Source organism: Tenrec ecaudatus, chromosome 8 (assembly GCF_050624435.1).
Source record: "Tenrec ecaudatus isolate mTenEca1 chromosome 8, mTenEca1.hap1, whole genome shotgun sequence".
NCBI lineage: Eukaryota > Metazoa > Chordata > Mammalia > Afrosoricida > Tenrecidae > Tenrec > Tenrec ecaudatus.
This window is the reverse complement of record NC_134537.1, coordinates 98,361,628-98,373,101: the sequence shown is the minus strand read 5'-3', so window position 1 is coordinate 98,373,101 and position 11,474 is coordinate 98,361,628.

Genomic DNA, 11,474 nt, shown 5'->3' with positions numbered 1-11,474 from the left:
TACATAAGAAAAATAAACCCACATTTGGATGAGTCACTGTGGTTGGGTTTCTATCACAGGCAGCTGATGCAATTCTAACTGATACTTAACACTTTTTTCAACTCAGCTTGCTAGATGCTTATATGATCTTGCTGACTTTCAATCTCTCATGCTTGTAACTGTTTTTTGACTTCTTAGCCTTGGCAATGCTTCTTTCATACTTTCTATTTCCACAGAATCTCCAATATTTTATCAGGTAAGAGGCTAGACCTAGAAACAGGACCCTTTTACTTTACCCCAGGAAAACTCCTTTGGGTTCAGCCCTCTGCGGCACATAGGAAGCTAGTGTACTCAAGTACTCATGGAACTCAGAATCGGAAAACCGAACGGTGTTTTCCTATAATGTTCTAGCCTGAGGTAACAGGGGCAGTTTTCTATTGTACTCAGACTCCAATTTTATCATCCGAAAAATTTGATAAAACTTGTTTTACTTATGGCATAGAGTTGTAATAAGACACAAAATGAAATTTTAAAAAGACTATTTTGCTTTGAAGAAGCCATCCCACAGGTGTTGTAATAATTTAGGGATTATTATTGGAATACTTGAGAGAGAAGGCTAGAGCTCTGGTTAAGAGTCAGGAGATCTGTGAAATTCTGAACACAGAGGAGTCATCCAACTTCCTATTACTTTAGGGGTTTCAGTAGCTGAATAGTGACATTGTTAATATCATCTACCTGACACGGCTTTAAGATAATCACAACCCAAAGATGGCTGTCTCATCTGTACTTGATTCTCTTTTTAGTTACTGAGGTCTTAGCTAGAGGTCTATATAGAATTGAGAGGACCACAAATACATTGGTTAGAAATTATCTCCTAATTATTACAAGATAAAGGAAACTGGACACTTCTTGCATGGAGTTTACTTCCTACTATGGAGCTGGAAAAAAGAAACATCAGATAGGTATCCCCTTAGGCTTTCTCTGAACTGTACTACTTCCCAATTTTATTTGGAACTTTTTCTGTGCTGACCAGTCATTGATAATGAAATTTCCCTCCCTGAGTCATGGAGCTACTCTAGTCTGTTCCCTAGTTTGTATTAAAAATAGACCATTAACTCTTTTAAGGTGATGACAAAGAGGCCTTGACCCAAGTGGACAATGCTCATCCACCCAATAGTTAGGGCATCAGAGGCATTGTGATTAATGTTAAAGGAACAGTGAGTGACATAGCAATCTTAGGGCACTAACTGGAGTTGGACTTACTGGGTTAAAATCTCAGGTTCAATCCTGTATGAATTTAGGGTAAATTACTTACTATCCCAATGCCTCTACTTTATCTCCCATAAGTGGGAATATTAGCATCACTTTCTTAAGTCTGTTGTATGAATTTAAAAAAAATGACTCAGAGGTTTCACTTATTAACATGGTTAAGTTCCAAAGACCAGGTTGTTATGTGAACGTTGGTGTTATACACAAAACTTGGAGAAGACTGCATTAGATCACAAAATGGGAGGAGAGGACTACATCTTATATAACTGTCAAGTTACATCATTACAGAACTGCTAAACCACCGATCACAATGTTAGCTGATTATATCTATATGACTTCAAGGACATCCAATCAATACAAATTGGATTTTGTTTTAATTGGCAACGATCTAAAAATGTTTAATACTGTGTATGCACAAAACAAAATGTAGCTGAGGATTTGTTTCAGTCTATAGATCTCCAGATCATAACTTCTGAGTTCAAGCCCATCAGTCCCGCCATGAGAGAAAGGTGAAACCAGTTCTGATAAAGATGTACAGGGTCAGACACCCTACGGACCAGTTCTAGTTTGTCCTAAAGAGTTGCTATGAGTTTGGAATGGACTTGATAACAATAGGATGATACATTTCAGGGGGTAATATGTGAACAGTCATTGATGCTACTGAAGAAAGATGTTCAAATGCATTAAAACCATTGAAATAATCAAGTCTCCTGGAAGTGATGCAGCACCAATTAAGGTTTCAAGAAACTCATACAATGTCAGAAGTGCTTACTCATGTATATCAAGGAATTTGAAAGATATTTTGATAGTTAGGTTTTATGTGCCAACATGGCACCCAGAAGAAAATGTGGGTGGAGTTTGGCCTGTCAATCAGGTCGCAGCTTGATGATATCATTTGGAGCTGCCACCGAGATCAATGGCTCTCTGGGGATGTGTCGCTCTCTCTCTCAGCCTTCAGCTTCCTACTAAAGAGTCCTAATGAGACCTGTGGGATCCCTGGAGATATGTCCTCTGCCATCGGATCCATAAGATTTGCACCCTCAGACCTGTGATCCTTCTGTATTATGTATCATTGTTTGTGGCTTTGTGAGTCTGAAGTGAGACTTATGCATAGAATTTGACCTATGAACTAGTATCCTACTGATGGACTTGAGTTGGACCGGGCTGGATGTTTTCCTTATATACAATTACTTCTTGATAGAAAACTCTTTCTTATACATATATGAGTTCTCTGGATGGTTTTCTCTAGTCAAGCCAGCCTAACACAGACATCGACCTGGCCAATTAACTAAAGAGTCTACCGTGCCCATTTCAAGGAGAGGTGACTCAACAGAATGTAGAGCTTACTGAACAAAATCACATGCAAATAAAGTTATGCAAAGGAGAAGAATTGATGCACTTCAATTATAGTGCTGTCATGACTATACCATGGACTGCTAAAGAAATAAACAAATCTGTCTTGGAAGAATAGCTAGAATGATCCTTAGAAATGAAGATGACAAGACTTAATCTCACGTACTTTGGGGTTGTTATCCTAGAGACCAGTTAGTCAAAAATGACATCATGCCTAGTAAAGTAGAGGCTCAATGAAAAAGAGGGAGACTTGGAATGAGATGGACTGACACAGGTCTCCAGCAGGACAATCACTGTGAAGAGGATGAAGAACCAGTCAGTATTTCACTCTGCTTTGTTTCATGAATTTGATGACAATAAACAACAACATTTTAAATAACCTCAATCAATATTGATTATTAACTTACTATGATTTTTTTTTTACAAAATGCTGGTCTGTCTGACATCAAAATCCATATTAGTTCAACACTATTATTAAAGATCAGTGGTCCATTAGGTTCAATAAAAAGGTAAATATTTTATAAAGATTTACAGCCTCAAAAATCCTAGGACTTTAAGTCTGTCTTGTTGGGTCACTATGAGTTGGAATCAATTCGATGGCAGAGTTCTTGTTGGTTTTTTTTTTCCAGCCACAAATATAATAGATAATTTGAAAATCCCAGTAGCTTACCCCAATAGAAAATTAGTTCACACTCATATAAAACCTAAGTCAGTCTCTCGTTAGTGGTCAGCTTCTCCCCATTCATTCAGGAACCTGTTCCTTTCCTCTGCTAGCTCTACTGCCTTTTACATGTGGTTTGTAAGGATATAATGTTGGAGAAAGAGCATGGCATATATCATTTAAGAAACGTTTGTGTGCAACGCAAAGAAGTGGTACTTATCACTTCCAGTCACATTCAATTGCCCAGCATATGAGCATCTGACTGTACCTCAACATATGGAAGGAGACTGGAAAGTGTCATCTAGGTTGGCCCGGAAAAGAGAGGAAGTAGCTGTCACAACCAGGCAATCATCTCTGGATTCTTCTCTGGGAGTTGTTATGATTTTAACTGTACCCTATCAAAGTTTGTGTCAACTTGGCTAAGCCATGATTCTTAGATTCTTAGTATTATACAACTATTCTTTATTTCATTGTTTGATATCTGATTTTCCTCCATTTTGTGATCTGATATGATCATTCTCCATTTTCTTGATCAGGTGTAATTGTCCTGGTGGCATACTGATTTTGCATTGGACTGCATTCTTCATAGTCAGTAGTAAGAAACCACCAACCACTGCTTGGGAGAAAGCCGAGGCTTTCTACCCCAAAAACAGTTACAGTCTCAAAAATTCAAAGGGGGCAGTTCTAACCTATTCTATAGCATCGCTATGGTTTGGGAATGCCTCAATGGCAGTGCGTTTGAGAGTTTTGGGAGTGCTCATCTTCTCTAATGCTAATAAGGCAGGATTACAGGCAGTTACATTAATGAAGCACAATAAAAAAATCACCAGATGAAGTTGTATCTCAAATCATTTTCCTTGGATATATAAGAGTGAAGAACAAGTGAGCAGAGAAGAAAGGATCCATTTACCATCCAAAACAGAAGAGCCATGAGCAGAATGCCCTTCTTTATACCCAGAGTCCCTGGAAGTCCTCTAGACCCAGTGTTGCCAAGAAACATGGCAACCTGAAGCTGTGATGCCAGCCCCACAAATGTTAAAAGGGGACAAGAACATTTCTCCAAGGTCAATAGAAGAGAAAGCATTTGCCTGGAGCTGGCAACCAAATCCAGACTTCTAACCTCCTAATGTGCATGAGAATATGTTTCTTAACGTCATCCACTTGAGGGGTTTCATTATAGCCATGCCAGATAGCCAAGCCTGCATTAATTTCTCAATGCAATTTAACTGAGATACCACAAGTGCATTTTTTTAAAAATCAGAATGTATCTCCACCCCTCCCCACCACCAACCCATAATTTAAGAGGTTAGAAGTCCAAACCAGGACACTGGCTTTTGCGGATCTCGAGAGGGAAATTGGGTCTCTGTTTCTCCAGCATCCTTTCTGTGCTCCTTGGAGATATCCTCATGGTATCTATCTTTCCCACATTTTTGTCTGCTTCCCTGTGCCTTATCTGCACTTTTTTTTAATATCTCAAGGTAAATTTAAAACATAACTTGAATGCACATGGGGTCATTAACATAACAAAGAAAATTCTATTCTTAAATGGGAATGCATTCAAAAGCATAGGCTTTAGGATTTCAATGAGAGGAGTCTCAAAATGTTTTTTTGACAAAATGGAATTAAAAGATAATGAAATTTTTCTATGAAATATTTGAAGGCTCTTGTACATATCTCTGGTGCTCATATTTGAACTCTTAACAAGGAATTTAAGCCTATTTTCTTCGTGAGATAGTGAAGAAATCTCATAAATAACTATTTTTTTCAATAATATATTTGGCTTCTTCTATATTGTTATCTTCAAGAAGCCATTATTTTCTGATGCTTTGTAAACATTTTTTTAAAAAGTTAAAATGTGGACATGCCTTTAAATCCCATAATCCATCATGAGCAATAGTGTTATGCAGTAACTCCCACCTCTAAATTGAATTTTACTATTCTCCATTAATAGTTCACTGGAGAAAAATGGCAAATAAATTTCATGGCTCAAGAGCAGCAGACAGATGAGTTCCACAACAAAGGGTCTGTTATCAGTGGGGCGGGGGGGGGGGGGTTGAACAAAACATGTAGCCTTCAAATTAAGGATATCTGGTTTTCATCTAATTGCATAATTTTGTGTCAATAAAGGTCGTTAGCACATTCTTTGTAGAGGAGTATTTTAGCTGTCTTCCTGGACTGCGTGGACATCGTCCTGGTGCTGCTGTTTCTTGCTGCCCTGTACTGGCTTCACAGCAGTGAGTAGAAAAGCCTTGGGCCTTTCCATTTGGGAGGTTAAGGTATAAATCAATTCCCTACTCTCATTTATAAACAAGATGGCCCAGAGTACCCTCCCCTTCGGACTTTTCTTTCTTTTTAAAGCCCATGGAAAAATGGCACTTAACCTGGGTGTATTGGGAAAGCTTGTAAATGCATCTGGGATTTTGCCTCTTCACACAAAGTCTTTTTTTTAATGCCTAGAACATCCCCCAGGACATCGTGTGTGCTCAGCACAGCTGCCTCTGCATTAGCCACAGTAGAAAAGGGGGCACTTCTTATGCAACCTCTGTCTTGGGGCCGATGCAGACAGAAGGCACCATCATGGAGCTCCTCTTTAATGCCTGGGAACAGGCACCTGCCCACACCCTGCAGAGAGCAACTCCACCGCTTGACCTGCGGTCACGCTGGTCACACTTTCTTAGTGTCCTGTCACGGCAAGTAGATGACCTGGAAGTTCTGCTATTCCTGAGAACCTCCTGAACACTGTTCTCTGTATCAGGGGCAGTCAGGGCAGAGAGGCGATAACCATGCTGCATCCACAGAGGTCTACAGCACCACTTTTAGAGCCACTGTCTAGCAGAAAGCCAGGACATCAACCTATTCTTGAACCCCGCACTTATACTTCAGAACCGTCTCTCCCAGCAGCCACATCCACCCTGGGAAAGTGTATAGCTTGTCCAAGGACACACCGAATCCTGGCAATGTGCTAAACTAGTCAGGGGGTGGGGAAATCTTCATTTCCCCTTCCAGAGCAATTAGGCATACTTTAGACTCATCTGCTCCTTCTAGACAGCATCATCTCCTCAATCACCCTTAGGGATGTCTGGACTATCAGCCTTTTTAAAAACAACGATTACTATGCGCCAGAAGAGCCGGATGCAGCCAGAAGCCTCCTTAGACTTGATGATGATGGATTCTGTTTCACAGGCTTCTCGTTGCCATGGAGCCAATGGTTATTCACTGCGATGCCCTGCAGGTTTCCCAGAGTGTAACCGTGTTCAGGAGTAGAAAGCCCGTTCTTTCTCCCAAAGAACTGCTGGTGTTTTCAAGTCATACAGTGTGCAGTACAAACACGTAGCCCTCACTTAGCACATGTTCTTAGGAAGTACCAGTCCCTAAAAATGGACTTCCTGTTTTGTGAAGTCGAGGGTCAGTCAGTGGGACGCAGAGCCTCAACAAGATGGATTGACACAGTGGCTCGGTCTGAACAATTGTGAGGATGTTGGAACACTGGCAGTGATTTCTTTTGTCAGAACTGACTGAGCGACACCTAGCAACAAGAACGTGTGCCACGTACTATTCTCAGCTGTTTTCACTACACATCTCACAAAACAATAGACTTTCCACAATCCGTGAAGTTCATTTCAAGCCATCGACGCTTTACTACTTCATCTGATTATTTATCAGGCTATCCCACTTCCAAGTGACAATTGCCATAGGGTTTCAGGCCAATGGAGACTTTTGTAAGTTTATTTCCATCATGCGATCCTTTAACTTCCAAGTTCACAGTAATACAATTGGTCAAAGCTTTATGTGGCTAACATTTGTTCTCTGAATTGCAATAGTTCCACAATCTGTCACTCTTTATCCACTTTGACGCCCTTCCACTTAGGGGGGGTTGGAGAACTGTGTTAGACCAGATTGACTAGAGAAAAATAATCCAGGGATAGCCATACATGCACAAGAAAGAGCTTTATTTCAAAGAGTAATTGAATATTAAGAAAAGAGCCTAACCCAGTCCAGATCAAGTCCGTAAGTCCGATTTCAGCCCATAAATCCAAATACCTCTTCAGACGTGTACAGCACACACAAGGATGCAAAATGCAGGAAGATCACAGGGCAGAGGGTGAAAAGGCTTGTGGATCCAGTGGCAGTGGAAGCATCTCCAGGGCTCTTGTAAGTCTCAGTGTGGCTCCACGTGGCTTGTCAACCAAAAGGTGAAGGCAGAGAGAGAGAGGGTGTGTGGCCCACCGCCAGGCAGAAAGAGAGAAGGAGGCCAGCCTCAGAGAGCCATTTATCTAGGTCACCCTCCAATCAAGATGTGACCTGATTGACAGACTGAACTCTGACCACATGGTCCCATGGAGCCATGTTGGCACAGGAAACCTGTAGGGACCACCCTATATTATCAACAAATGATGACTCATTCAATAATAAAAGATTTTTAAAAAGGTAAACCTGAACATGTATTATTCTTTTCCAACCCTCTATAATATGGTCTTATCTCTGGAGAGTTCATGTCGATGCTCTTACCCATTCCTTAGATATCCTTGCCTTATAATAAGCAGCACCAGCTGGCAAATTCTAGAAAATTCTTCAGATTATTCTGATGCTTCTCTGAAGGTCCTGTTCCCAAGGTACGTATTTCCTTTCAAATGTTCAGAATCAATACGTTATTAATACCAAAACTATATAAATGGTATGTATAATTGAGAGAAAACAAATTATCTTAATCTCCATACTATAAATATTTAAAAATTAACTACAAATTAAGTAAGGAAATGTAGAATGTTAGCAACCAAAATACTTATGAAAAACAATGCAGGAAAGGGAAACACATGATCAGTGAATGGAATATCATGTGATGACTTAAGAACACTCTCTTAGTTTATCAGGACAGTTCAATGGAGTATCATCTGATGACTTAAGAACACTCTCTTAGTTTATCAGGACAGTTCAATGGAGTATCATCTGATGACTTAAGAACACTCTCTTAGTTTATCAGGACAGTTCAATGGAGTATCATCTGATGACTTAAGAACACTCTCTTAGTTTATCAGGACAGTTCAATGGAGTATCATCTGATGACTTAAGAACACTCTCTTAGTTTATCAGGACAGTTCAATGGAGTATCATCTGATGACTTAAGAACACTCTCTTAGTTTATCAGGACAGTTCAATGCAAGCTATAATTCCTTTTCTGTTTATGTCTAACACCAGCAGAAATATACATGACCCTCCATTATGTGCCCCTAAAAATGTAATGGTTGAGTTAATTGTGACTCACAGGGACCGTAGAGCACAAAGTAAAATTGTTCCAAAGCATTTCAAGGTCTATACGTCTTTAAAGAAGCAGACTGTCCCATCTTTCTCAGAGAAGAAGCTGGGGTGCTCAATCTTCCTACCTTTTTGTTAGCAGCCAAACACTTTAAAACTATGTCATTAGACATAATTCTCTGCAAATGAGAGGCACGTTCATTTGACACAGAGGCTCAATCGAATAATTCTAATACGTTTGAAATTGTGTGAGAAGGATGCAGCAGCCACAAAGGAGAAAGGTTGTAAGTCAGCCTGGCAGATACCCCCTAGATTCATTATTAGTCCTAAAACATTCCCTTCATCTAAGTTTTCTAAAGCGCTAACGAGTTGTCACATAGTTGATCTCTGTTGATTCCATTTATCTTCCCACTGGGAAAAATTATCCTACTTCTCTATCTTTCTTCTTAAAAAAATTGTACAGCGTATGCTACCGTAACTTCCATAACCAACACATCACCAAAGAACTACCATAGTTGCCGATTTACGTAAGTGCTACTTAGTACTCTTTTCCTCAATGTCTCAGAAAGAGAACTGGTTCCTTGGATACTGTCCCATTCTCCTAGTGTCTTATTTCTCCCCTTCAATCTTTATTCCACCAAGGCTCACAGGACATTTTAATTGTAGGATTTGTTTTATTGAAATATAATTATAATACTATGTAAATCATTGATTGAAAATAATGTAATGCTCCTTCTTATGTTCACAGAGGTGTGCAACCATAGTTCCAATCTAACTTTAACACATTTCAAAACCTCCCTCCAAAAACTCAGTATGTACCTAGCCGCTCTTCTCTATCACGCCCACCCTCCAGCGTCAGAGGTCCCCAACTCTTGCAGCGTTGATGAGCACTAATAGTTACCTTACGGAGGGCTTCCGAGGTTATGCCCGTTTACAGGAGCAGAAAGCCTCGGACACAGGCAATCATGAGTCACTTTTACATCTGTGTATATTTGCCCATTGTACGTCTTTCACATAAATGGAATTATTTATACATTTTAATTATAGTTTGTGGATTTCTTAGGATTTTCTCTATAGAAAGCCACGTTCTCTGCAAATATCGTTTTACTTGTTCATTTCCATTCTGGATTCTTTGTATCTCATTTTGTCGAACAGACCTGGCGAAAACCTCAAGTCAAATATGAATCTAAGTGGGTAGAACTTCCATCCTCACGTTTAACATAAAACAGACTCCCTGCCATCATGTCAACTGCCAACTTGTGGCGACCATTTGTTGTTATAGCAACTATATAGAATTGTTCCCCAGTCAATGGGACATCATCTGATGACTTTCCGAGGCTAAACATTTTTATGGAAGCAAACTATTTCACCCAGGGATCAGCAGACAGGTTCAGACATCTGGTATTTAGTTCACTAGCTTTCAGCCAAGTAAAATTACTTGATGTGGCCCTTAGAACCGTGCATTTGTAGCGCCTGCCAAATAATTGGAAGAATCATGCAGACAGGGTGTGTGACATCCTAATAGAGGATATTGATAATTTTTACCATTCCGCTGGGTGTATAAGTGAGTCATTTCAGAAGCACAGAGAGAGAGAACCCACAACCACCAAGAACAATCCACTATTGGAGTTTGTGCCCATTCCCTGTCTGAAGCGGTCAAGGCCACAGAAGCCGTAGAGATAGCAGAACTGAGATTATGAGACAGAGAAGAGAAGCAACATTAAGACCACGAGGAAGAGCTGTCTTCCAAATCCCTTGGACTAGACAAATGAGTGCTTCCAGTGTTTCTTCTGCTTGTTGAGACATTTCAATTGATATGCTGTCAGTTACAAGTTTCAGGTTTTCAGCTGATGCCTTAAGTGAAGCTTGGATTACTTCTTTTGGTACCATTTGTTTTTGGTCAGACACTATTATTTCAAATGAGTGGGTACAGTGACTTGCTGTATTCCTTCCTTCCTTTCTTTGATGCTGCTGCATCATTAACTATTATGCTCACAGAATCAAATATTTCAATTCTCTAAGCTTAAGATGATGGGTGTGGTTTGATTTCCTATTGGCTTTCTAACTCCAAGACTTTGCACATTCATTACAATATTTTATGTATTTCATCTCCTCAAGAGCCCTTTGACATTTTTTGTTGAGCTCTTTTACTTCATCATTCCTACCATTTGTTTCAGTTGGTCTTTACTCAAGAGTGAATTTCCAAGTCTCTTCTCACATTCCTCTTGATGTTTTTATCCTTTTTTTTAAATGACCTTTTGCTTTCTTTATGTATGATGTTCTTGCTGTCATCCCACAAATCATCTGACCTTTGATCATTAGATATTGCAGCAATGAAGTTATGAAACAGACCAGAGCAGAGAATACCAATTGAATAAAGCATAGATTACCAATTGGTCATTAGTATTCAGTAATTTAAATCTATTTTTGAGATACTCTTGAAATTAAGATAGGATATACCTAAGGTCATATTTTGGCTTCCATGGCCTTTAAATTTTTTTCTTCAACTTCAGCCTGAACTTACATATGATCAATTGATTGTGTATTCCACAGTCAGTCCCTGATTGGTTTTGGCTGTTGATACTGAGCTCTGCTTTCATCTCTTCCAAGAGAAGTACCCAATTGATTCCCATGTATTACTTCAGTTTACATCCATAGATATAGTCATTAGTTATGGTATTGAAAAAAATATTTGAATTTAATTGGACTTGCAAAATTCTGTCATGCAATCTCCTTCTTCATTTCTATCACCAACACCATATTTTCCAACGACCCTTCCTTTCTTTGTTTCCAACTTCTGTGTTCCAATCACCAATAATGATCAATGCATCTTGATCACTTTCAGACAGAAGAAATTGTTAGAATTCACAATTTCATTACTAGTTTTAGTGGTTTATATGTAGATCATATGCAATCTGAATACTAGTCTTATAAATTTTATTTCATTGAATACATATAC